Source organism: Zosterops lateralis (genome assembly GCF_965231275.1).
Source record: "Zosterops lateralis genome assembly, chromosome: 8".
Taxonomy (NCBI): Eukaryota; Metazoa; Chordata; class Aves; order Passeriformes; family Zosteropidae; genus Zosterops; species Zosterops lateralis.
In genome coordinates, this window is record NC_139768.1 from 18139742 (window position 1) to 18167482 (window position 27741).

The following is a 27741-nucleotide window of genomic DNA, read 5'->3' on the forward strand; positions in this document are numbered from 1 at the left end:
CACAGATTTTCATTCAGGCTTATCTTTATGAATAGGATAAGTTATTATTTTCCTTAATGGTTTAAAGTCAACCAGTGGAGCAGCATTTTAGCATGCAAACATCTTCTGGAAAGCGATTGCTCCATAAACAACCTCTGTTTCATATCATTTACATCTGAAAAACACGTCCCATTAGGTCAGACTGAAAAAAAAAAAAAAAAAAAAAAAAAAAAAAAAAAAAAAAAAACAAAAAACCACACAGAGAAAAAGCTTAAAATGTAATACTAGCTCTGACATACATGCTGTTGTTCTTCCTAATTATTCTTCTACTTGCAAACATCGTTAGTTGCAAATGCCTCTTTCCCTGGAGTACAGAAATGAGAACCAAGTCTGTTTTGAACAAAAGCAAAAAAAAAAAAAAAAAAAAAACCAACAGCTACTATGTAGGAATTATGCTTTTTCTTTGAATTCTATCTGCATATATTGGCAGCATTCCCATAATAACTCTTTCTTTTTTTTTTAATTTCCCTAATTTTCCTTTGGGAAAACAATACAACTGAATGGGCCTTAATGCATTAATGAGATTGGAGGCAATTCTTCCTACATTCCTATCAGATAGAGATACTGAGGGAAAGATAAGCAAGTGCAGTTCTGTTCCACAGTTTGAGACAATATTGGTTTGATTAAATTTAAAATCCATTTCTTGTTTCTGTACAGGCTCAAATCTAAAGATGTTATGTTAGGGAAGCAGCCAGCCATCTCTGAATACGGTCTCCAGCTGTTAGGTTTGAACTTAGCCTTATTTTCTTCTGGTTTCTTTCTTGACAGAATGAGAGATGTTTTACCAAGAGGGAACCTGAAAGTTGGGCTACAAGTTACAATTTTGGAAGATTCTATTTCAGAAGCAAAAACAGGTTAACTAGTCAGAGAAAACATCTGTTGGACCTGGAGAGAGGTCACTAAACCTTTTGAGGATGGCATCTAATTTTTGAGAACTGCTTCTAATTCAAATAGGTGGATGAGTGGGTAGTACACAGAGCATTTCTTTTCTTGAAATCACCTATGCTATTGAAATCCTGAAGTAAAAGGCTTGAGGGCTTCTGTCCTTGGCTCTCCCGTTACAGTAAATGAAAGGTGCTGTTCTTTGTTCTTTAAAGAAAAGCATCATTAAACTGTTCTAACATCTTGCAGACCTTACAGCAATTCTTTCATGCGCTGAATTAATGGCATATGAACATGGCCAATTATCAAGAAAAAAAGCTGGGATCATGCAGTGTACGAGGCACTTTATTTCTTTGACAAGCATAGTTTATTTTTAATTTTTTCCTTTTGCTTTACAGTACATTAATAAATGCTCTAGAGTGTATTTAGTATAAGTAATGAAATCTTAGTAATACAAGGTTTCACTACAAGCTTCTGATGCTTGCTAACAAAGAAGCAGGGACCTTGAGGGAGATTTTGTTCACAGGTACTTCCATGGAAATCAGCAGGTTGTACTTTAGTGAGGTTCTTCCCAGAGGGGGATACCGCTCAGCTTATATGAACTCTGGATTTGGGAACCCTTTTCAAGCTAGTTTACAGATTTCTTAGAAATTCAGCAGAGCAAGAGGCTGACTCATCCTCATCTCATCCTGAAAGAGGACGTCAGGAGACTGCAGAGGCAGCAAAAACTACCTCCATCCACCCTGACTATAGAGAGGTCCAGAGCTAAAACCCCAGCCTTTGTAGTGTTAGCATTAATGACAGCCAGTGCCCACCAAGCCCTGATTATAATGATAGCAGCAAAATCCCCACACCTTTCCTACAGGCACCCCAGCACAGCAAACCTGCTGTTAGAGGAGGCTCCAGGGTGTACCCAGCCCCAGGAGCTGGGACATCACTATTTGAGGTGATCTCTAGGACAGAAACCTGCAAGATTTCAGCAGGATTTCACTGGCTTTCAAGTCGCATGCCATACCACACACCTGCAGTCACTCCTGGCTGGACATGCCAAGTGTTTTAAAACCACTGGCTGCAGCCTCCCTGGCCTCTCCCCAGTGCGGGAGGAGGAAGGGCAGAGGACTGTCCCAAGCAGGGGAAACACACACTGAGGCAAGTGTTGGCAGTAGTTCTCAGACCCCATCTATGCCATATCACATCAATTTGTCTTCCTTCAACAGCAATCATGGGATGCTTCAGGGTGGGATGAAGGAAGGATGACTGCAGTAATAGAAGAAAAATGAAAAGGAGATGGAGAATGAGTGTGAGAACAACTCTGCAGGTGAATTTCTAGTCACAAGGGAGATAAATTACTGCCTTCTACTTAATGCAGACAGTAAGACTGAAGTCAAAATGGAAACTGAAGCTGGATAGAGACAGCAATAGGCACACCAACCTCCTTATCTTCGGGCTGACATGATTCGATTTCCACCAGCGTGATGGAGTTTGACACATCTCTGTGGGGGATGGATGCACCTGCAGCTCAGCAGCCATTCCTTCACAGCCACTCTGCATCAACTGCTCTCAACTCCTTTTTCACCAGTTAGTTCTTGTGCTGAGTCAGACTCATACTTCAGGGTGGAAGGGTCTGGTTTAAAATCCTTCAGGTTATATCTTCTGATCTGTGGGAATACATTTAATTATAACCCTATCTACTGGTGGCTGGTGTTTGTACAGCACCTGGAACATTAAGGTTGTCATCCATGAGTAGATATCTGAGAAATTACCATGTGCCAGCAGCAGTAGTAACAGTACAATACAGTAGTACAGTGTAATAATTCTGGTATGAGATTCTGAAGAGCCCAAACAAAAAATGAAGTTGATGGCATAAATTTCCACTAAAGCACCTTCTGCTAACCTCCCTGCAAGAAATGCAGAAGCTTTCTGACACACTCCTTCATACTCTGTTTACAGGTCAGTGAAGGCTATAGCACAGTCAAATATTTAACTAAGGAGTATCCATCCCCCATCTCTCTCACCAACAGATATAGCCTGATTTCCTGAACTTCATAAACATGATCCCTCACCGATGCAGTTAATATCAGTTGCAAGAGAAAGCAACTACTCCAGATAAACTCAGGGCAAAGACTTTCCTATGCTTCTTATCTTCCAGTGTAGCAAAGTGCCTCTGTTTGGAAAAATAAATAATAAAATAAAGAAGCCCTCTTAACTGCCGGATGGTTCAGAGCAATCACATTAGAAAATCATTTTCTATGTCTGGCAGCTGCCAGCTTTCTTCCAGCCAAAAAAATGGGAGATGCAGAATTACTTCCATAATGTCTGCTGTTACATTATTTCAGCCCAACATTTCTCATACCTGCAAGAAGTCTCCTCTGCTCTTAATTTGTTTCACTGAGGCGTGGACCTGACTAATCCCCCTAGGAAGTGTTGTGGCATTGAATAGACTGCAGTTTGGGGAAGGTTTTCAAGCGAGGAGATGGCAGGAAGAAGAGGTACTTTGCCTTCAGGTTTTGGAGAGAAAATGGGCGTGTGAAACAGCAAATTTACATGACACTTTGTTGCGCAAGCCTCCCTATTTAATTCCAACTTTTAGCACAATTTACAAGACACCTATAAGAGGCAGTGTGCTTTTTCCTACTTTTGACTTTGAGGTAATTACATTTAATATGTAAAGGTGTTTACCAACCTTCATGTAACTTCTAGCAATAAACTTATTTTATAACAAAAGAACCTGGAATAAAGATGAGTACAAAAAGTCAAGTGCACACTATGGGACAACTTCTTTCTCATGCCTCTCTCCTTCCCAAACTGCATCATTCCCAGCACAGCCCTTTCTGTCACATACTCAGCATAAACAAGCTCCTTCAGCTTTTTTCTTCCTGTCCTTGGACCACAAACCACCTTTAAAGTCTCAGATCGTTCTGTGCAGATATATGTTTAGGAGGATTAAATACAAAGCATAGTTTTCCACTATAAGGTACTTCTAGGCACGCCCAGAACCAGACTCAGAGGCACCTGAAGCACTGTGCTGGAGAGATGCAGTGATGTTGGGTGACTTCCACACCAAGGATCAGCTGAGCACAGGTTACACACACAGGTCCCTGACACTGAAATTCAACAGCAGCAAAACCACTCTGCTTGAGCTGGAGCTTGAATCCTGCATCCCATATCTATAACTCTGGGGGACTTTGGAAAGAGAAGATGATTCTGTGATGAGCATTTCCAAGTCCCAAGCACAGATAATCACACTTCAGTAACCTTAACAGAGCCACTGCTCCAAGTGTCCTAAAACTTTGCTCATTGGACCTTGGCTTTTGGAGAGCTTCCATAAGACACCACTCATGGTGACATGCAATTAGCCCCAAAGTCCTGTCCCAGGCCTCTACCCTGCTGAAAAAACAAAGAGCCCAGCATGGTGCTGGTTAAATGATATTTGGTGACTCTCATTTCAGTGAATTTTATTGTCAGGGTGAGAAATTTGGTTGATTCCCACTGGACTGGTAATGTGTCTAGTATCAACATGGTTTCAAACCCTGATGTGACTTTCTGAATAACAATACATCAAACATGTTTAGTTTTGTTTGGGGTTGGTTTTTTGTTGTTGTTGTTGTTGTTGTTTGATTTCTTTTCAAATAGTGTTTAATCCACCCTCTATGTTGTTTTAAAAGCAAGCAAGAAACTGAATAAAATGCTGAGGCTTTCCAAGCTGATTTAAATTCAATACAGAAATGAAAGAGTGAAAGCTGTGTATAGGCCATACAGTTAAGCTTAAAAGCTTTGCATAAAAGCAGGAGCACAGTATCACATCCTTATTTTATATAGCACTAGATTGCCAAAGAACATTTTTGTGATAGTGTGGTCTGTTACTGATACTTATTTGATAAAAAAACTTGCATGTCTTCATGATTTGAAGAAAACAGTGCTAGGAAGATGCCCTACCCTCACCTGCATCAACCACTTTCTTACATTTATATCTTGCAGGTGTTGTTCTCAGGCCCTATCTCAGACAGCAAAGAAAATCAGGTCTGAATAAATTCCCTGCAGTTCATAACTTAGGAATACATTATGTGTTCATAACTTAGTAATACATTACCCCCAGTAAGAGGATTCCTGTGTAACCTGATTGCTCTTGGCATCATTTGAGCAACAGGTCAAGGATTAAGCATTCCAGATCTCAGACTTTCAGCATTCTAATTCTGCCATTGGTTTATTTTATATCACAATCTCATTTCTGTTCCTCAAAGATGAGATTTTCCTGACTAAATCTGTCCTTCTACAGCCTTCTGCAGTTTCTTCATTCCAGACCGCAACACAGACATGAGCATATGTATATGTGTGTATATATATGTGTGTGTGTGTGTGTCTAGGAGACAAGTGTGTCACTCAAAGATGAGTTTTCTTGGTAGACCTCTGGCCTTACTAACATGCTTGGTTCAGCTCACTGTGAAAAAAGTGGCCTGCGCTTTCTCTAGAGAAGGCCTGGATTTACAGTATTTTAACTCCAGCCACTGAATAACACTGAGCATAAAATTCCTATAAACTAAGATGTTGCAACAATAAACAGGGTGTCTTATACAACTGTGATTTTCCTGCCTGGATTTCACATATTTGTCTGGTGGTTGTTCAGGGGGGCAGAGGGGTGGGGTTGTTTGATTACTTTTCCCTATACAAATATTCAGGTATCCATGAGTCCTTTGAATTCCTCAAGTTCCTGAGCAAGGCCAGGTGCTTAAACATTTGAATGACCTCCGTGGAGGTGATTAAATTTTCTGAAGGAAAATGTACCTTGTTGTGCCAAGTAAAGAGACAATATGAATGGAAAGTTGATACCAAAATCTAGGCTCCTTGGTTGCCATGATACCTGACTGATAATACTGTCATTTCCCTCTTTAAATCTCAGGCTTGCTGCTCACCTTCATCAGCACTAGTATCATTTTCGTTTTCTTCATTTCACTTAGGAAACCACTTCAGCATTTATCACATCTTTCACTGCACATGGTTGTAGACCTTGAAAATCCTGCTGTACCCAGAGGATCTAAATGTGTTTTGAGCAATGCAGTGCAATTCAGCCTGAAAGGCAGGTAAAAATTATAGGCACTAGGAATATATGGAACACTAGCATTTTGCATGTGTACTGGCGTGCTCCTTCAATCAAAGAATGATCACTGATTACCATAATCTTACTGCCTACCCTGCAACAACCGAGGGTATAACACTATAACACACTCTGTTTCAAAGAGCTAAACCACAGGAACTCTTTTATGGCACATGAAAAGTCTAAATCAGCGCTGTAAGTGAAATCCAAATTTTTAGGGGGTTTTCCATAGGGTTTTTTGTTTTTTGTTTTTTTTTTTTAATTAAACATTTCAAAGTTAATTAAACGATATTGAGACACTGAGGCTTCTCATACACAGTTTCTAAGGTCTTAATATAAAAAATTATGATGTTCAAGTGAAATGTTTTCATGAAGATCATTATCAAATGACAACATGGCAGAGAAAAAGGGAGGAGACAGGTGGGTATTTCCAAATGTATATAATTCCCTGGTGTATTGAAGACAGAGAAGCAAGACAAATGTTTCACATCAAGAGCTGGAAGAGGGAAGATGCTTGTCACAAAGCAGTGGGATGGTCAGGGGGACCCACAGTAACTGAATCACTGGGCAATTTAGAGCTTGGGAGATCATGTTTGGTCAGAAGAAACAGTGTCTGTGGCTTTTCCTGCAATGGGCACAGGTAATAACCAGCACGAGCCTTGGACAGCAGAGGAGAAGCGTCAGCAGAGCTGCACGTAGGCCCAAACCAGCTGCAGTGGCCCCTGGGAGCCCTGGGACTTGTCTCCAGTAGTTCCCGAAGCTGTGATTAACAAGAATCGATGCTCATTTGGCTGCTGGATAACAGGGAAGATGTTATAAAGTATTTTAGCTCAGTTCAGAAGCCTTTCATGCACATGACTGCAGCTCCAAGGCTCCTGCTCTGGCAGCCCCGGCCCCGCTCGGCTCCTGCCCACCCTCACTCCATGTGGGCCTGCCCTGAGCCCACAGTCAGGACACGGGGACCTCTGATACCTGTGAGTGTGCCAGGCACAGCAGTAACTTCAGACACAGGATGGATGAGGAGCTCCCAGGAGCTCCTGCCAGACCTTCCCCCCAGCACCTGCTCTCTCCCCGCTCCCCGGGCAGGGCTGGCCGGGCTGGGCTGCCGCAGGATGGAATGGCACATGAGCCCCATGTCTGGCACCAGCACAGCTCCTGCTGAACCAGGGAAAGAGTCATCTCCTGCACAGGTGAGAGCGAGGGAACACGAGCTGGAGCCAAAAATACCCTGTATAACTTCCCATTCCAGAGCTCTTCCGTATCAGATACACTAACCTCCCTGCTCATTTCCTCTGTTTTTTTCCTTACCCAATTAGCACCTCATTAGCCATCTCCCCACAGTGCCTGTAGTCTCAGCCGTATTTAGCCCGTCATTACATGACACATAGCTCGGTAATCAACACTGCAGGGGGGTCTGCAGATGTTCTGCAGAAAAACCCAGCCCCTCCAGCCATGACCCTGAGCTCTCCTGGAGATTATCTCTTTGTTATAATTTTGTACATTTTCAGACAGCCAAAGGCAACATAAAATCCATTTATGGTTGTATTTCCTTGATGACAGAAGTGCAGCCACCTCTGCTGCTAGAGGAGGGAGCCTATGGCTGGGGCTGCTGGACTATCTTTTCTCAGAAATCATGTTTCCCAGCTTTGCTTCATCTACCTGTATTGGTGCTAAAGGTCCAGGCTTATAATCCTTCCCTTAGTTACTACCAGAGCATCCAAAAAACTGCCTTTCAGGAGCACAGAATTGAGCAGTTCTGCAGGTTGAAGACAATGGTAGTATGGACCATTAGAATAGAAGCCTGAGGAGGAAATAGCATAAGTTGTGGAGAATTTCTTTGGCTAGAGTAGGTCAAAAGTGTTCACCATTTTATTTTTTTAAAAAACAAAATGCAGGCTGTAGTGATCAAACCAAACATCCTGAAATCTGTGCCAGCTGCCCACTTGGGGAGCTGTTTATTTACCACCACACATGTATGGCAGTCTGAAAATGAAGACTGGCTTCATGGTCAGATCATTAGGGAGATGCCTCAGTTTCCCAGGAAAACCCAGACCTGTATATATGTAGTGTTGACACTCCCTATGAACTGTTTTCAGTGAGGGTTCCCTGGAGGAAAGTCAGGCACAAAGTGATTGCTCTGTGGCACATCCACCCAAACATAGAGTAAAACAGAGTATGACACAAACATAGTTCTTTACTCACTTCCAGATTGAAGACCTTGTCTCTTGCATACACAATAAGAAATCATCACACCTTCCCAGCCCAGTTCTCCCCACTAAATTACTGAACTCTGGGCCTCCAGAGGTTTGTCTGATACAAGCTTAGCCATGTCCAGAGGGGAATACAAGATCTGTCTTATGCTATTGCTCCTGTCTCTGTATAGTGACTGTTTTCTGAGGCAATTAATCAAAGTGAGGAAAAAAAAAAAAGAGAGAGAAAATAATAGATATATAAAGAAGAATGGAAAAAGAGGACAGTAGTCGATGGATCATTATTGAATCAACAGAAAAATGACTATATGTTACAGCCACAGAGTTGTTACATTAAACTTGGCATTCTTAGACTCACAATAAATCAAAATATGATAGTATAGCCACCTGAAAAAAAAATCATTAGGACAGATACTGTTGTAAATACATGTGGAATGGCCAATTTACACCAGCCAATTTGCTTTACAATGATCAGCATCACAGGGTTAAAGAAAATCCTTGAAAATGCAAAACAGGGATCACCCAATAGCAAGAATTTCTGTCCTGCCCTCACAAACCGAGCAACTAACCTGAGAGTCAATTGCCATGACTCCAGCAACTCATGATTAATGTATGTGGTATGAAATATTCAAAAGAATATGGGTTAATAATGCCAGTACAAACCAGGAGAGACAGCCCTGCATTCATCATTTACTAATGTTCAGCCTTGAGCCAGACCAGAGTGGGAGACACAAGATAAATGACAAAGAGCCAGACAGGTTCATAGTTAAAAACATGATAACTTACCACAGTCTTCCACTGGTGCTGTGCTGGAAAGGAGGGTAGATGATTTATTGACATTATCTTGGTTTATTTTTGTTTAAAAGCTTGGCAATGGAGAGTGAATTGATACTGAAAAAGTCTGTGCAGGGTCCTGGTAGGAGACTTGACATATCCTTCTAAAATAGAGTTAGTAAATGTCCCTGTGCAGTCTTTCAAACAAAATGGAGAGCAAGGAGGAAAATGTTCTTTTCCTGAGCAGTCTTTTACTGGTGCTTTCACCACTATGGGGTATATACGAGCAGAAGGAAGGGGAAAACAATGAAACAAGTTGGTTTTAGGGCACTTTAAAGTTAAATCTTTCTTCAGTGTGCCAAGCTGGAGGTGCTGCAATCGTGGCATCCTTGACTTTTGCGATCCCTGTCAACTGTTGACAGGTGAAATCTGTTTCTCTCCAGCATCCAGAGGGAGTTCATATTTGACAGGCAATTGAAGGAAAATTAAAGGACAGGGTAATGAGCTTGGCATCAGGCAGAACTACCCTCCAGCAGAAAGTGTTACAGTTCATTTTTGCTTCCCTTTGAGTGAACTCTTGGTTTTCTTTAAAATAGTCCACCTAAACTTTTAGACTCCAGACAACCTAAAAAAAAAATAATACAGGTTTTATGGAACCTCTTGTAAAAGGGGATGAACAATAAACATTCATGAGTGGAAATGCTGAGAAATGGCTGAGTAACTTAGGCAGAGTATGAGGAGACAGCCTGAGATGGAAAAACCTTCTTTGGCTCAGTACTTTCTTCTTGGTAAGCCATCTGCCAGTGCCTGCTACTGGGGGCAAGAACAGGCTAGGAAGACAAGCCAGAATCAGGAGATAAATCAGTGGGAAAGAGGATGTAACATTCTTTAGGATCAAGTATATGTTGATATGGAGTAACACAGAAACCCATTTTCTGAAGTTGAAGCCTTTTGGGCATTTTATAGTTATTATTTTTTAAAAAAGAAAAAAGAATCTGAGTTAAATCCCCTCAATTTATCTTGTTCTGTTCAAATACAGCAGAAGATTTATGTAAATTCATTATTTTCTCTAGGCATGTCATCTGGCTTTGCTTTTTATTAAATATTAATACATTCGTCTAGGGAAAAAATTAAATTCCTTCCTTGGCAAATCCTCCGGAAGTAGAAAGTTAAACTGGAGGAATTAGAGCCAGTATTGTCTTCTGGGGAAATCTCATCAGAGCAGATCCTTTTTCCTGGTCTAGTTTTCATTACATGAAAGCATTTCTGTAGTTTCCACAGCCACAGGAAGGAACAGAGGAAGCAGTACAGTGTGTCCAGGCAGTGACCATGGAATGGAGCTTGCAGCTAATCCTCTCTGCACCAAGAGGAGGGGAGGAAGGAGGTCAAGATGCAGTTTTGTAGTCACTTGCTCTGTCATTTCCAGTTGAGTGATTACCTGGAACTTCCTGCTCTGGAAAATTTCTCCCTGCCCCATTTTCTCTCCCACACACACATGCACCTCTTTCACAGCCAGCAGGCCATTTTCTGGACCAACAGTTAGTTCAGTGAGGTCTCCTTGTGGATGATCTCCCTGCTTTGTCTGTCGCATATCACCACAACAGTGTCTGTATTACCACAATAATCTCCAGAGCTCATGCCTGACCTCTCTCATTGTTCTGATGAGAGAGGCAGAAAAAAATAATAAGGTAATAAAAGACATATCTTCTTGTGCCTTTCTTGCACAGTGGATGCATTCTTTTCTATTCTCAAATGCTTTCCACATTAGAAATTCTATATTGTTGTGATCTACAAAAAAAATCCATTTTCAGCACTTGTGATGTGACTCTATTTCAGTTCCTCTTCCTGTTCAGCTCACAGATTTTTGTCCCCTTTCTTTTTGCCAGTTTTGCAACAAAAGGAACTCTCTGTGTTATATCAAAGAAAGATCTTCCTAGGGAACAATTCAATTGACTTACTTAAAGACTCAGGTTGTGAGGGCTGCCTGTAAAGGCCCTTCAAAATGTACTGACACTAATATTTTAAAATACTTTCCTCTCCCCTTCTCTCCCACTGGTTCTAATCAGGGAATCTGGACAATGCAAGGTCTTTGATATTTTCCCTCTTCTCCTTGTAAACAGTCGATAGGGAACAGGGCTCAGGTGTGCAAACCTGCAGTAAGCATTGAACAAAAACAAGACACAAGCCTGAATTCAAATATCACCAACATCTGGAGAGGACTGCAACAAAACCCAACTGCAATGAGAATTTTCTCTTGCTTTGATTGCCAGGAAACACATGAGTTGGCCCTGTTCACCACTTCAGGCACTGAAGTATCCATCTTTGTTTCATTTTGCTTCCCCAACACAATAAAATGTTCTCACATTTGGTTCTCTGTTACTGGTGTATAAATCAGATGGATCATGAGGACTAAAAAAACAGGGCTTTGGGCTCAACACAAATTGCCATTTTTATATGTAAATGTAACTGGACTGATTCCCTTCCACTGGCAGGGAAACCTTCTCCTCAGCAGTGTGAATATGTCCTGTGTGTTGAAGGTCTCATTTTGATAAGTCAGTTCTCTTGGATGGTGGATGAATGTGCTCTCCTGAGCTCTGGCTGACAAGCCAACAGGCCTGGCCTTTGCCCCAACAGGAGCTCTGAGCCAGGCAAGGCAGTGCCCCTTCTCCTCCTCAGGTCACCACTGCACAGGGTCACTACTGGCTGTAGTCAGCAACAAGCAAAATAATACTTCCTCTTGCTCTAAAGAGACCTCAGATGCTGTATCCAAGAATGTGAGTGTGTGTGTCTGTGTTTTAATAGCAAAAGAAATTAAAATAATGATCCAAAACTAATATGAAAATTTGCTACAGAACAATTTGATTGTTCTGAGAAAACATCTCTCATTTTTAATCATGGTAATTAATTTCAAAGATTAAGAGGATTCATAGATGAAAATTAAGCATTAAGATTAGAAGAAAGATATGTGCTTTACTGGGCATTTGGATATTAATAGGATTTTTTTGTATTAATTTTAAAAGCACAGATGATGAAGATATAAAATAATACCTAATATTTATATACTGTAGTGCTTTTCATCTTCAAAGCATTTTGCAAACGTTACCTCTGTTGCAAAAGACTTGAGAATAAATGGATTTCACTTTATAAATGAAAATGTTTCAGTTGATTCCATATTAAACTTCAAACAAAAGACATCTCTGCCATTCATGTCAAGTTACTGGTAAATATTGAACTGGAGGCAGATGTACATCAAGGAAAGTTACTATTGAAAGAGAAAAACTAGCTAATTGAAGCTATAAAAATAAATGCTTAAAGAAAGGAAGATAAGTATTCACACATTTTCATGGGTCAGACAAGGTGAAATTCATTCCTGTTCACAAAGGTTTGAGTGGAATGCAATTGGCACATAGATCCTATCTGCTCTTTGGATTAATTTCGCCCGCAGTCTCCAAATAAAGGGATGCACATTACACACTGCACAGTTCATTGCAAAACTAACCCATCTCCCTCCTTGGCTCATCCCAGCCCAGCCATGAATGTGCCCAACCGAACCCATTCTTCCCTCTTAAAATGGGCATCACTTCAAGAACAGCTGAGCTGCTGCTCAGTGTGTTCTAACTGCCACAATTTGGTAACTTCCATTACCTGCCCCAAATATCTTCATGCCTGGCTATGACTTGTCCTAAAAGTCATTGTCAAACTGCCTCTTGTGCTGTTCTCAAATCATCCTGCAGACATGTCCCCACCACACCTCAGCAACACTGGGCTCACCTTCCCATTTTGTTATCATGATGTAACACCACAGATTTCTGATTTTTTTGTGAATACAACAATGGAGCCAAGATGTTGTCCTCAAACTGCCCCTTCCATTTGTTTGTGAGTGCCTTGATACCTAAGCTCCTTCTTAACCCACCAGAGATGGTGCTGACCAAGGTATGTTTTACCCATCATCTTTGACCTCAAAACATCTCTTTCTCTAGCCCAGCCTTCAGCTCATTCTGTAGCAGCTCCTGTTGGTCACCCTGGAAAGTTCATGCTCAGGCTGAGAATAGCACTCAAGAAACAATCTATCTGTACCCTCCAAACATAGATTGCATGCCAAACATCCTGTGATAACTAAAAAGCTCTTGGGGGGCTCTGTCTGGGCAGTGGGCAAACCCTGACCTTGGCCAGCCACTGCTGTCCCTCAGGGCAGCACAGCCCACAGTGTCACACTCCACACAGCCTCGGGCTCCTGCAGTGCCACCTGGGTCACAGCCACCAACCCAGGAGAACAACTGTGAAAACAGCATCCTGCTGACTGTAGGAACACAAAGCTTAAATAGCCAAGAGGAAAACAAAATGCACCCAAGCCCTTTAATTGCTTCAGTTTCTAAAGCACAAGAATGAAAAGGGGAGAGACAAGCAGTGCTCCGATCTGCTTACTTACAGATATAGATACATTTAGCTTATTGCCTGAACTAGTCTCTGCTTTCTAAAATCTCTCCTTATTAGAAACTCAAACAAATTACCACTGAAGAGCTCTTATCTAGGCCGTGTTATAGGAAGTGAGCAAAAGACTGATTCAGACCTGATGGAGAAGAAGAGCCTTGTAGCTCTGCCTGAGTGCACGAGCGGAAGGCAGGTTCAAACAGGCTGGAATAATTATAATGAGTTGTTTGCTGTTCTGCTTGGCTGGAAGGTGTTTGTTGTCATGGTTTTTTAATTACTAAGTCCTTCTGTAGCACAATTTTCTTTCACTTGATCATTACAGCCACCCTATGACATTTAGAAAGAAATAATTTGTGTAAGATATGGTGACTACCGGAAGAGTTACTATCTAGTGGGTGGAATAATATGCCATGGGAAAAGAAAAATTCAAAAGGGGTTGCATCTATGAGACATGAAAATAACCTTAATTTGGAACAGTTAAAGCCCTCAAGCACCTGAAAGTTAACTACAGACACAATGAAGTAACTCTAATTTCATCAAATTTGCCATATGCAGAGACAATACAAAACCTGAACCAAGACTCCAACTACCTGCTGGTTTAAAAGATAATATAATAAGTTGCTCTGAAAATGGTAACATGCCAAACAAGCCAGAAGGGAGTACTGAATGGGGAGGCTGTGGAAAATGGAGATTTGGAACCATTTAAAAACATTTCACAATAAACCCTAAAAGCTACACTTCTACTATCTGAAAGTTTACTGACAAAAAAAAATTACATGTCTTAACAGAAAAGTGAGAGCACCTAAAAAGTGTAGGAGTATGTATCCACATAAAACACATATACAGACCCACTCAGAGGTCGTGTGCATGCATGGATTATAGATATATTGTATATACATGTGCACTTCCTGGACCAGAAAAACAGCAGTAATAATAAACATGTAGTTCAGATTTATTTTTAAAAACTGCTAAGAGAAGAAAAATAAACTGTAGCAACAGTTTATGATGTTTACTACCCTCTTCTGTGATGCAAAAGAGTTTTTGAGGGTTTTGGTCTAATATTTCTGAAAGGTCTTAAGCTTGTCATGGGATGCTGACAAACATTTCCTGAAAATGTTAGGCTGGGGACTCAGGATATTTGCTCTTGTGGGTGCTTCTGACTTCAGTCTTTGCTGCAGTTTCCTGAGATTGAGGGGAACTGTGATGAATGATAAGATTGTTCTCCCTAGTTCTGTCTAGCCCAGCAAAAGGAACCCTAACCCAAGTGTGAACTCATTATTACAGGAGAACACTGTCACAAATGGTCCTGGAAGAGCAGAATTGTTCTACTTATACATTTCCTGATGTTCAGGGCACTAAGTCAGGGACATCTTTCTAATCTAATATTAATGTTCCAAGACATTAAACAACAGCTATTTTAAGTTCAGCCTTTTCAAATCAATAAGAACTGATCACTTATACTCAAGAGTTTTAACTCTGAATAAGAAATGTACCCTAGAGTGTGACAGTAAGTGCAGAGCATCAAGATGCAGGAGCAGAGCCAGGAGTGATGATTCAGCCTTGGCCACAGCACAGTGCCCAAATTCTGATGGCCTGGAGAGGGGTCACAAGTACCACCAGGGTCAGGGTAAATCCCCTGTTCTGTGAAAGACACAAGGGAGCAATGTTTCCTTCTTCAGAAAGCTCAGGCCTGACTTGATTTTTGTTGACAGGGGCTTCCTCTCTCTGCATGTTATCTGTCTAACATTTACATATCTGAGCCCAGCTGATCCCAGAGGCACTGCAAGCACCAGAGGCCAATTCGTGCAAGCTGCAGAGCAGTCAAAGGTGATCGTCCCCTGGGGTGAGACCCCTCTGCTTCCAGCCAGCTCCAGGGAGCACCCCAGATGCCTGCCAGGGAACAGGGACCTCACAAGAGTTGCCTTTCTCCTGCTTAGATGCGTCAGCATTTACCATGGGTGAGCTCCTCAGACCCTCTGCTCAGCTACATGCCTCCCTGGAAAACGTGAAAGCTTGATATCCTCATCCTCTCAGAAATCTGGCTGAGACAAACTTAAGCAATCAGCACAGATCTGCTTTTGGAAACAAGACAAAAATGGTGTAGGAACTAAATGGGAACATGGTCTCCTTTAGAGAAGGATTTTATTTTGTTGATGACATTTTAATTCTGGGACAACAGAAGGGGATAACTCTCACACTTCCATAATGATGTTCACTATACAGCCTGCAATGAGTCAGGATGGCATCTACCATTACACTGAATGGGCTACAAACAAGCCTTGCTTTCCTTATACATGTTCCTTGTACAGGCACAACAGGGACAGAAAATGGCTTTTTATTAAACCCACTGACTGAGCAGAAAAACACCAAACATGCCTTGTGAGGAAGAGCAAAACCTCTCCTCCTCCAGTCATATCAGCTAAGTCACCAAAAGTTAAGGCCTGCCCTTGCAGTTCTTGTCATGGTTACAGTAGCTCTGGAAGTCTGGTACAAATGCTGGTATTGATATACCCTGTAAACCTGACATGGATTAAAAGGGAGGCAAGTCGCAAGACTAAAGTGGGCTTAAAGCAAAAACTATATCCAGATCTGTTACAAAATATGAAAGATAGGTTCACTGCATCCCAGCTAGAAAAAATATCTTGTCAGTGCCATGACTACATTATTTCACTTCTACAAACACAAAATAAATAGATAGGTGAAGCTGCATTGAAAACTGAGTAACTGAAGAGCAAAGCTATAAGAATCTTCAACCCTAAACAAAAAGCCTGTTGAATTTTTAACCCCAGAGAAATCAGTCCCATCGTAGTCTAAATTTTTGGGAGAAAAATAATTTTGAAATAATTGTATTTAAAGAAATGGAAAATGTTTGGTTGCTCCAAGTCACTCAAGCTCTGTATCTGTCTGAGTGATCAGTGAGCCCCATCACTTTTTCATCATTCATTTCAGGTTATTTGCCCTCACTGGACAACAAGCCCCATGAGGCACTGAGATGCAGCTTTGCATAACTTGAGCCTGGACTTACAGAACAAAATATGGTGCCAGGTACAGGCACAAAGACTACCAATACCCAAATCCCAATGTGCCAATGCACTCAAACAAATTCTGTCAGTCAGCAACAGTCAAAACATCTTAGAATAAAATGTGTGGAAACAATGCAACTTGACATTTATAGACCAATAGATGTTTGTTTTTCAAAAGTTTTGATCTTTTAATTTTTCATCCCAATTTGTGATTAAAACAAGTGTCTAAATATCAGAAATCCTCAAGGGAAACTACATTTTTCAATCTTCTTCAATAATAAGACTAAACTTCTCTTCCTTATCCACCGAAAGTTGTGGATATGTAGATGGGATCAGAATTCACTTCCTGTTGCTCAGGTAGAAATCTGATTACATATGCAGGAAGTTTCACAGATTTCCAAGCAATTTCCAGACTTCTCCTTTCCAACAAAGCTTGAACCCAGTCCAGGTTAAAACTGGGTCTGAGATGCAGGAGGAGCAGAAGTTTCCATATTTCTTGGCTTTTTTTCCTCTTGCAAATGTCACTGCCGAGGAGCTGCTGCAGGAAGAGGAGCTGTCTGCAGGCACAGCCCAGGTGCCAAGGTCCCCAGAAAAATCTGGGTACTGCACTACAACCAAATCCATCCTGCTCTTTCTGCCTCCAGCTGGACTAAGGGAGGCTTCCTCAGCAAACTCTATGTGTTAGAGGAAAGCCTTCTACTTTAAAATTAGATTAGTTCTGCTTTACTGAACATCCAAAATTTATGATATTTAACATGCTGAAATGTTATTGCCTTTAACCATCATATTATAAGCATGTGAAGTTTCAGCAAAACTAAGGGAAAATTGTTTATTCTAAGAAATGCTTGGGTTGGCAATCCAATAAACTCTCTAACAAGTTGCAAATGTAAGCCATCACTGGACCACAACCAACACTGTAATTATCTCAGTGTGTACCTCAGCTCTTTATCACTGCATAAAGACCCTGTGACGCACCAACCACCAACCACCTGAGACCAGCCACTTGAGGGATGGGACTGCAAGTCTGGTCCTCAAGAAATGAACCTTCAATGATGCTGTCCTCAATTGCTTTCATTTTCCATTTCTGACCTGTATTATTATTATTATTATTATTATTATTATTAATTAAGGTTTGTTTGTTGTAACAAAATATCCATTAGAGATGAGTGTATTGTAGAAGTGCTGTACAAGACATCTTGGAATTTTTCTCCAGCTCATGTTAACATGTTCAAAATTTTAGGGAGTGTGCAGTGCCGTCTTGTTTTCTTCTCAACCATCCCTTAAAGCAAGATCCTCAGTTTCTTATTGGGAAAAAAGTTTTAATTCTTATGGTATCAGAAAATTATGTAGTTGCCCTGCATATACCATGCAATGTATGGTAAGAGAGGAGAACAAATCCACAACTAACTAAAGTTTCATTAAAGTGTCTTTCTACACAGAAAATTAGTTCAAGCATTGACTGGAAACAATTATTTTCTCTTGCCTGCAAAGGTATCTGGATGAACTGCTTTTAATGTTTAACACCTTCCAGGGCTGTACTCAGACATTCTTCACACCGCATGTACAGTGAACATAAAAGACCTTTGCTATCTTCCACCAGCTTTACACTAAATAAAATCCATTGGCTTTAATGAAGATGCACCTTTTTTTATATCTGTGTAAGTAAAAAGAGAACCAGATCCTCTCAGTGAAAATGTCAGGCTGCTAATGGTGTTCATTTTTACTTAGAAATAATGAGGAGAAATACCTGGCACAGAATTTCCCTGGCATAAGGAATAATGCATAACAACGAGATTCATCTCAAGCATCTCGGGCCATCCAGAGGATGTATTCCATCACCTTACACAGTAGATGCAGAAAGGGATATCCATGAGGAATCCAATCCCGTTTAGGTGTCTGTCCTGGGATGAGATAAATCTTCACTGGAAATATTTTTCCCTAGCTCCACTGACTGTAAAGGAAATCTTTATTAGTAGCCGAGGATAGAAGACTGAATAGACATCAATCCCATCACTGGTCCCTGCGTTTGTTAAAGACCTGCAAAGCTGCAAATGTTCAGCTCTATTATGAGACAGAGTTTCAGCCATTCAACACTCACAGTGAGCCCAGTCAGGGAGCCTGCACAGCACTCTGGCTAAGGAGACAAAAAAGAACTCTCTGTTCTTCTCTTCTCCAGCACCAATAGCTTTGTGAGCAATTTTTTTTCATTAAAAATGAAAAATAGAGTCAAAATATTCCTTTAGTTGATCCCAGACATTGTTTGTCTTAACAAGCTGTCTGGTTAAGAACAATATTTTGTTTACCAAGATAATGAATAATTTGTTTCATGTTATTTGCTTTACTTTTTTTAGGTTTTAAGTTAAACACAGTCAGGATTGTTTCGATCAAATTGAAAATTCGATGCCTTCTGTGCATAACAAAACAAACATTTTTGTTCCCTTTTTACCCAAAACAATTCTCAACCAAATAGAAATAATTTGGTTTACATGAGGTTTCAGTTTTCGACAAGGAAATTATTCATCCAAAGAGACTCAAAACATGAGGATCATTAACTAATTATAGCTTGTGATATCCCCAGTGAAGTGGTAAGAGGACACTTTCCATGTTATTAAATTCTGGTCAGGATGAAATCAATGTACTTGCAAAGGCTGATGAAGCACCAGGTCTTTTGAACGTGACCTAAGTGACATATTCAGAGGCATCAATTTCCTGAAAAGAGTGGATGCTTTCTTTTTACCTTAATTAAGACCACTGTGTGTTGCCTAATGCCTGATGTGTTTAATAATGTTGCACTCCTGTGACATATGGTGAGAAAAGGGCTCTGAGTTCACAGAGATTGTGCAGCTTCATGTCACTGGCAGCAGCATTTGTCCACTAAACTTTCTACAATGTTCTTAAAGGAATCTCGTCTTGGCTGTGTCTGACATGCAGGGACAAAGTGGTCCAGAAGAAGAGAAAAGATACTTTCAGTTTGGAAATCGATGTGAGTGCTATTTTTCACATCAGAAGCAGCCCATGAGAAGGGCCTTTCATCATAAGGGAAAGTGGTTATCAGAAGAAAAGGATCATGCAGTGCCACCACTCATCACCCCAGCTTACAGAAGTGTGGAGCCTCACAGGGAGCCTTTTTGCTGTTGAGGGGTACGGCAGCACACAAGCCACATTTCCAGTAAGATATAAATCATAAATCACAAATAGGTGTCTAGCCTGTGGTTCCTTAGGCATCAGTATCCTCTCCTTCACACTGAGCAGGTTCCCACATGTTTCTAAATTCTTAAGTCTTAAAAATCTTTATGTTTGATCCCCCAAACCTCAGTCAGCTCATCTGTTGTCTAAATCTGCCAGTTCTTACCACACCAGGAAGTTTTCTTCTAGAGTCAGGAAATCAAGACCTTAAATCAAATTTCTCTGAGCTGACTTTTTGCACATTCCCTCTGTTATATGCTTGAATAATTCTGAGCAAAACATTTACTGCTGAGGTCTGCACCATATAACTTGACCATTGAAGTGGTGATGCAGAAGACAGAGGAAAAGATATACTGGGTTAATGAACCATTCCCACATCTATGCTTTCTGCAAAAAAAACCTTTCAAGTGTAAATTATTGAGGCTTCATTTGTGTCATTCTATTTGTCAGAAGATCCTAGTCCTTCCAGATGTTTCACCACTGAGGTTTGATGTTATAATGATGTCACAGGGAAAGTTTTGGAGTTCAAGATTTCAAGAGTTCCTGAACATTAGCAGATGTTGTTCCATTTTCCCTCAAAAATTTCTATGCCCAAGAACATCTCTTCTGACTTCTGTGCTGAATTAGAGCCCAACACTTAAAGAAAAAAATATATAGATTAAACAATATTATATGCAGAGACAGTTCTATGCAGCCTGTCATGATCTTCAAATATTAAATTTATCCCAAAATTGATTTTCCTACTGACTGATTTGTACTTTAGTTGTTAGTAAGATTGATAAGCAAAACCAGATTATTTTGTATATCATATTGGTCAACTATTTGTATTTCTGATAACGATTGTTTTCTGTTTGTTTTTCTCCATGTACATGATCAAAGGCTATCACAGAGATAGCTTGGGGGTAGAAGAGGCATATTTTCTTAAGTATTTTTAGCTTCAGCAGAAATATATGACATTGTGTTGAATATTTTTCATTTATTTAATGAGAAATCAGAAGGCATTGCCAGGCAGATGCTTTCATTATGATCTGTGTTGCAAACACTTGAGTTTGCCAGCCAGAGAATTAGATCCTGCTACTTGAAGAATCCTGCTAAGAAGTACAATAGTTTGTCCTGCCACAACGAACTTCTTTCAAGAACTGAATGTAAAAATAGATGTTTTGTCAAAGAGGTACACTGCAGTCATAAAACTGGAGAAGGACACAAATACTTCTGTGAAGTGTTTCACTGAATATGAGGTTGGAGACTGAATACTTGGTTTGGATGAGAGGCTCAAAAGTGGGCTATAGAGGAGGAGGGTGTGTGCCATTGCTACCTCAGAATAATTGCTGTATGGGAGGCAGAGACAAACCATGACTGTACCTACATCCCATTTCACTGTCCAAGATGGAGAAACAGGGGAAAAAAAATCATAACTATTTTTCCATTTATCTGATGTTTCAGAGAATTATTTGGACACAAACTGGTCTCTGTACAAGGCTACCCACTCCCTGACATCTCCACTACACCTGCCAGTGAGAATGTCAATGAGGTTGGTGATTTTGCAACACATCCATGTTAGTGCCTGGGTGATAATACCAGACACATTTCTCTGCCAGCAGCTAATGGGTTTTTCAGTCATCACCATCCACATAGGTCAGTCAAACAACATTGAACCAGATGCTCACTGCTCTTTATTGCATTGCCACTCTCAAAGCCATCTATGCTTGACTGTTTGCCAATTTTTCTTTTAATAAAAAATCTCTTTCTTTCTGTTTGTGCAGAAATCCATCACAGAACAGAATATTATTTACAGTATACCTTGGCTACTGGTTATAGCCAAAAGTAGTGCTTAACAACAGGAGGAAAAGATCTGCCACTCTGCAGAAAGAGCTACATCTAATGCCAGCCATATAATTACTGCTCTTTCCACCTTCAGTAAAATTTATAACCAGTACTGTCATTTAGGGTTTCATGAGGATGGACTTTCATGCTTTATGGTGAGTACATTAATGGCTTCTAACTACTGAAATTTCTAATCATCTATATTGAAAAAAGAAATTTATTACCACACAATTATAGTCATTTTAATGTTCTACAAGCATATTATTTGCACATTTGAGTATAAGTCATCAGTAAGTCCTTTCTAAGAAGATGACTTTAATGTAACTAAGTAATATAGTTATTCTGCACATTGTGTGTGAACATCAGCCCTCTGGTAACAACCAGAAAACTCCTGGAGGAGGGAGACTATTGATGTTTTTGTCATGGAATCTGTTTTGGTTAATTTAGCAAGGATTGAGCTGGTGATACGTGAATTTAGCTACAGATTAAACCAGTGGTTTACAGGCAATGACTTCTGCAAAATGAAAACCAAAAGGTTACATGTGGAGCTTGGCCTTTCCAGACAAAGTGTATGACATTTCTTCACAAAGGTAATTTGGAGGAGGGAAAAAGATCTTGTTGCCATTCTTGTTTACTGGGAAACTTCACCTGAATTAAGACCTTCAGGAGCCTAATGCTGTTCTCCAGTATGGCAGTAGAGCTGTGAAGTCTCCATTCCAAACCACTACAGAGGATGGAGCCAGCTCAGCTCAGTTGTTCAGGGCTATGTCTAGTCAAGGTTTGAGTATCTCTGAGCACGGAGAATTCACAGCTTCCTTGGACGCTTGTTTGCATGTTTGACCACTATCACTGAGAGAATCTCTCTTCCTGCAACTTCTATTCACAGGCTCTTCTCTCACTGCTGGGAAGAGTCTGTCTCTGCCTTCCCTACCCCTGTCAGGCAGCTGGAGCCAGTAGTGAGGCCTTCCCCAAGAGTTTCTCCCTGGGTTTGTCCTGGGAAACACTGTTTCCCTACTGTTTGCAGGAAGCGTATGGGAGTCCACAAGACGCTTAAGGAGAACCATTTCTTTGGTTATCACCTTGACTACTCTTTCCAAGCTGGGTAGGAAATCAAGGTTGCAGTTGCCACAGCATCTTTCCTTCAGGTGTGTGAACATCAGCAGATGAACAACCCTGAGGCTCCTGCTTTTGTTCTTCATTTCCTTTGAATAAATGCCACCTCTCCATAAAGGTAACACACTGAGCCTCAGCAGTAATTGATTTCCAGGTGAGATGTCTACATCAGCTGCTGTGCAGCACTCTGCCACTGCTGGCATCTAATTATACACCTGGGCACTTTCATCTGATACCCATGTGTGGTGTGACTGGAGACGTCTCTGTCACTTCACACAGCTTTAAGGGTTCCTGTGACACGTTCAGAAAATGCTGCAGCAGGACCAGGGTCCCTCAGCACGAGGAATGTGGAGGACTCAGCGCTGGTGGCTCCCCTGCACATCCCCTCCTCTCCTCCTCACTCCACAAGCCCTGCCATCAGATGCTGTGGCCTGTGGCTGGATGGGGGCAGAGATGTTGACAGATACCATCACAAACAGGATCCCAAAGAACTTTCCCTCCTCCCCACCAGCACTTTCCAATCTCCTGTGCCTCCAATCGCAGCAGAGGCATACTGTACTAGGACACTGTTCAAACCACCAAGTCTCCTTGCAATTGACTACCTCTCCAAGTCCCCTTTTGATTATCTATCTGAAAACAAAACTGTAGCTAAGCATTACTTGTTTTTTATGTCACTGCTGCTGCTGTGTCAGGGCAGTGGTATTAATTTTGGACCTTACATCGAAAAAATTTCCTTTTGTGTTTCTTTCTTGGAGTCTCAAATCAAGTAAAACAAATAATGAAACTATCAGGACTGAAGAAAGGAACAAAATATTAGGCTTTTTATTACTTACAAAATTTATTTCACTGCTGTTTCAGCTTGCTCCCATCCTTGCCAAAAGGCAAACATCTGGATATATTTTTTGGAAACAAATTATTGGGCTTCTGTGGCCACATCACTGTGCTGCAGAGCAAAGGCCTTAAAAGTCTGCAGCACCTTTACATCCATTTCAAAAGTACAAATAAGGAACAGAAGGATTTTTACATGGTGCTGATTTTATGTGCAACACTGTCACTTCTAAATGTATGCTCACGATGCCCTTGCAGCTCGGTACACCTGGTGAATTTGTCAAAAGATGCCAGGAAAAGGCCATTTGCAGCCCATCTCTGTTTCAGTGATATTTGTGATAGTTTCACAGCCACAATTTTGCTGTGAGGTCTAGTTTTTTGGTTTTGTTTTTTTTTTTTTTTTCACTCAGGAGATGTTAAACAACTGTTTCTTTATAAATTTTATTGCTTGTGGAGGGCAGAAATCTAAAAAAAACCTTGAAAAATAAAATTTTCCTATTCCCTTGAGCAATAATTGATTTTTTTTCACTTCACTAAAATGCTGAAGGCTTTACCTCTTTATCTGAAATTACTCCGGGAAATCATCTCCAAAATTAGCTTGGGATGGGAAAATCAGGTTGTCTGCAATCTCAAGCACATCTTGTGCTCCCCTTAACTGTTCTTTGAAGCAAAATCTGAGCCAACACTTGCTGTCTGCTAATGGAGTTACTTCATGCAAACACTGTATATTTGCATAGACACCTGGATTACCAGAAGATGAGGTTTAAATTTGGACTGACAGAACACACATGTGCACACACCCTAAATTTTTCAACATCCTAATGTATACAGTGGTGTCTAAAAAATGAAAAATATCAGATCCAAAATTCTTACATTACCCCTGAATTAAGTTTGAGTGGATTTTTATTGTCTGGGAACTTGCAATATTGCAAAGGGAATAACCAGGGGAAAAGAAAGAAAGAAAATCTCTTTAAAGAAAAGATATAAGTTGAAGCTGAAACAAAAATATTCATCTTTATTCAGAAACACCACATGCACCTGCCCACTTCCACACAGTAAACTTGCTTTTAAGGCAGTAACGTGCAGAAAAATACATGCAAATTTCTGAAAGATTGAATGCAGTGTTTCATTGTACTGGCTACAGCCAAAATAGTGTGATTGGACTGACCTTTAGAGCAGATTCACATCAACATCAACATCAAATAGAAACTTTTTTGTCTTGTGTAGGATGTTTAAGGATAATCCATTCCCCCTACCCAAACATATTGACTCCTTCTTTCCTGGTGAACAAATAAGTGTCCTCTGTCTTTGCAAAACACACATTAACCTTTCTCTTCTGTGTGTGAGGGAACACAAATAGAAGCATAAACACCAATTTTAAGTAGATATATGAATATAATCTGCCATATGTGTATATGTGCATGTCTGTGTCTGTGTGCGTAAGGTTTGCATTAGTAAAATTCCATGTCAATGAAAGAAGATATCTGACTCTTTGAGAAATTACAGAACTGAATATCTCTTGGATGGTACCACTTTTATCTGCAGTACAAACTGTGGTAGTGCCTGATCCAGCAGTGGAAGAGGAATTTCACAATTTGCTTGGTCCATCCCAACAAGTCACTGCCTTCTCCAGAGAGATGGCCAGGAGAGGGGTCATGCCAGGCCCTATGTGACAAAGAGACATAAGCCAGGGACGCTGCCACCACCCAGGAAATCTCTCTGGAGGAAGAACTGTGGTGACAAGCCAGCAGCCATAGCCAGAGCAGCTTTTCATGCCCATATCCCAGCCAGGGCAATCAGAAAAGTGTTTGGATCTGCAGCTCACATTGTTGTGCCAGCTTGGCTTGGCCAAAGGGTCCTGGCATCCACAGATGGAAGAAAGAAACTAAACCCACCCAATGCAAACAGCAGCATAGTGCTGCTCTCTGCCTGATGGTTAAATCTAAGGTTGCTAATGAACATCTCTTTATTAACAGAGCCATGCAAGAGGTCCCAGCAAAATGTAATTTGAAGACTTGATGTAAAGGGAGAAAGGATGCAGTTTATTGCTTTGAAAATTGTACTTTAGAGGAATTAAACACTGGAAAATGTCAGGAGCTCAAAATGAGGTGTATTTTATGTATTTATTTACAGCGTATTGGTTCAATGGAAAAAAAATGCACACCAAGAGCTTGATTTTTTTCTTTCCATCTTAAAAGAGGGAAAATTTTCTCATCTCACAAATTCTCCAAGGGTAAAATAATGCCTTTTTTTTGAGGTTTGGCTGAGCAAGGGTCATTGCTGATTCCCCATGTTAGTTTCCATGGATTCTTCACATTAATATATCACACATCCATCCACTGCTATGCATAGCTAGTTCTTGAAAGTACAGGGTGCCTTAGTGCTCCCTGTGTATGCACAGTGATAATGCACCAGTCAGCAGAGAGAAAGGCTTTGCAAATTGAGACAAGATATTGACACCTTAGTATTAGGAATAAATTATTTTATTCTAGACTAGATTTACAGGCTTTGATCTCACTTTCATTGGATGATCAAAATTGGACACCAACTCCACCTTTGGTAGTCAGACCAAATCCATGTAACACAAACAGTGTGTCAAGTGTCCACCAAAGTCCTGAGGCCCCAAAGAAGAGCCAAGCTCTTCTTCATAGGACAACTATGGTGTGTGTGGAACCAGGTCACCCTCACTCCCCCTTCTGAGCCTGGGAGTCTTTAAAAACCTAATGAATCTCATCCAAAAAATTGGAAGCTGTAAATTATATTGTGTTATACAAGCAGAGCAGAGTAAGTCAAAGATGGTTTTTATGTCTAAGGGGTGTTTGTAGTGATGGAGTAAAGACCTCTTCAGTCAATCTGTTTCTAGAAGTGCACAGAAGAGATAATTTTTCTAGCACTATTATGATCCCCTTTATAAGCACAAAATTTCCACAAGTTAATGCCTCAAAAGCTGCTTGCCATCACATATTCAGATATCTTCTCAGGTGCAGCAAGTCTACTGGCAACCTCTCTTCCAGGTACGCTCCATCACAGCACTGAAAAGATTTTGTATAATTGGAAAATTAGTCAAGCACAAAGAGGTGTCAGTGGGCGATGGTACAGGGAGATACAGTCCTCTTATCTCACTGTTTGCAAACCTGTCCTGGCTCTCAACAAAGGATTTACCAGTCTCAATGGTAAAGGAAAAGATAGCTTTGAAACGTGTCTGAACAACAGCATGCAGGGGGCTCTGGTAGTGAGCTGGGCTGAATCCACCAGCTGTTCATGCTATTTAACTCTCCAAGCTAATTCAATGCAAAGCCCTGCTACATCTTAAAAAGCAAGTACCCATTAAGAGAGCTCATGGGGAAAAATTAATTTACCACTTAACATTACACTGATCAATAATCTACTAATTCTAACCTTGCTAGCAGTGGACTTTACTATGATTTATGGTCAATCATTTGAACTTTCATTCCTCCAGAGTTAGAGCTATGATTTAAAAAAAGGTAGATTTTCAGTGGGCAGTAATTTAAACATTTAACCATTACACACAGGCTTAATATTAGTGATATTTGTCTTGGATTTGTCATGTGAATGTTACAAACTCTTGAAATCATGGCCCATGCTTTCCTTTCTTTCACTGCGGGATGCAAGCTGCTTGCCTCCAGTCTGTACCAAAGGCAGGCCATCTCCTGACCAGTTCCTTGTAGTGGCTTCCCATCACACCTTTCTTAGAAATCAGGTTCACAACTTCCAGACAGTGCATATGCTGCTATCTGACCTGTCTGTTGGCAGGTGCAAAAAGAATTACTCTGGCATGCCAGAGGCTGAGCTGCAGCAAGTGTCATCAAGATTAATGACTTCATCAGGGCAAGCTGGACAAATCAATCAGAGTCCTTGAAGGCAGTGAGAAAGACCAGACCCCATTACCCATCCAACCCATCTGTCACTATGAGCTCCAGACACTGCTCAGCCCTGGCTGAGGATAGACTCCACACCTCACTGCTGCCCTCACTCCTGAGAGACTCTGCAAATGCCACTGTCCCTGCACAATTACCTATGCCAGGTACTTTGCACAGCTCCATCCCAGCCAGCAATATGAGTGTGACCAGCTGAATTGCCCTCACTGCAATTAGACTTTCTAGGAAACCTCTGCTTTGATTGAAATACCTCTCAGTTTGTGCTATCTACTTCCTTTTCACTGGAAATCAGCCAGAGAAGCATATTTCTGCTGGAACTTAAAGGGTGAAAGACCTTATGTTAGCTGAGCAAGTGTTAAGGGACACTAAAACAGGGGGGAAAGAAAACAGACACTGGTAAAACTTTTTAATGCAAGATTAGACAGGGCTTATCTGACCTG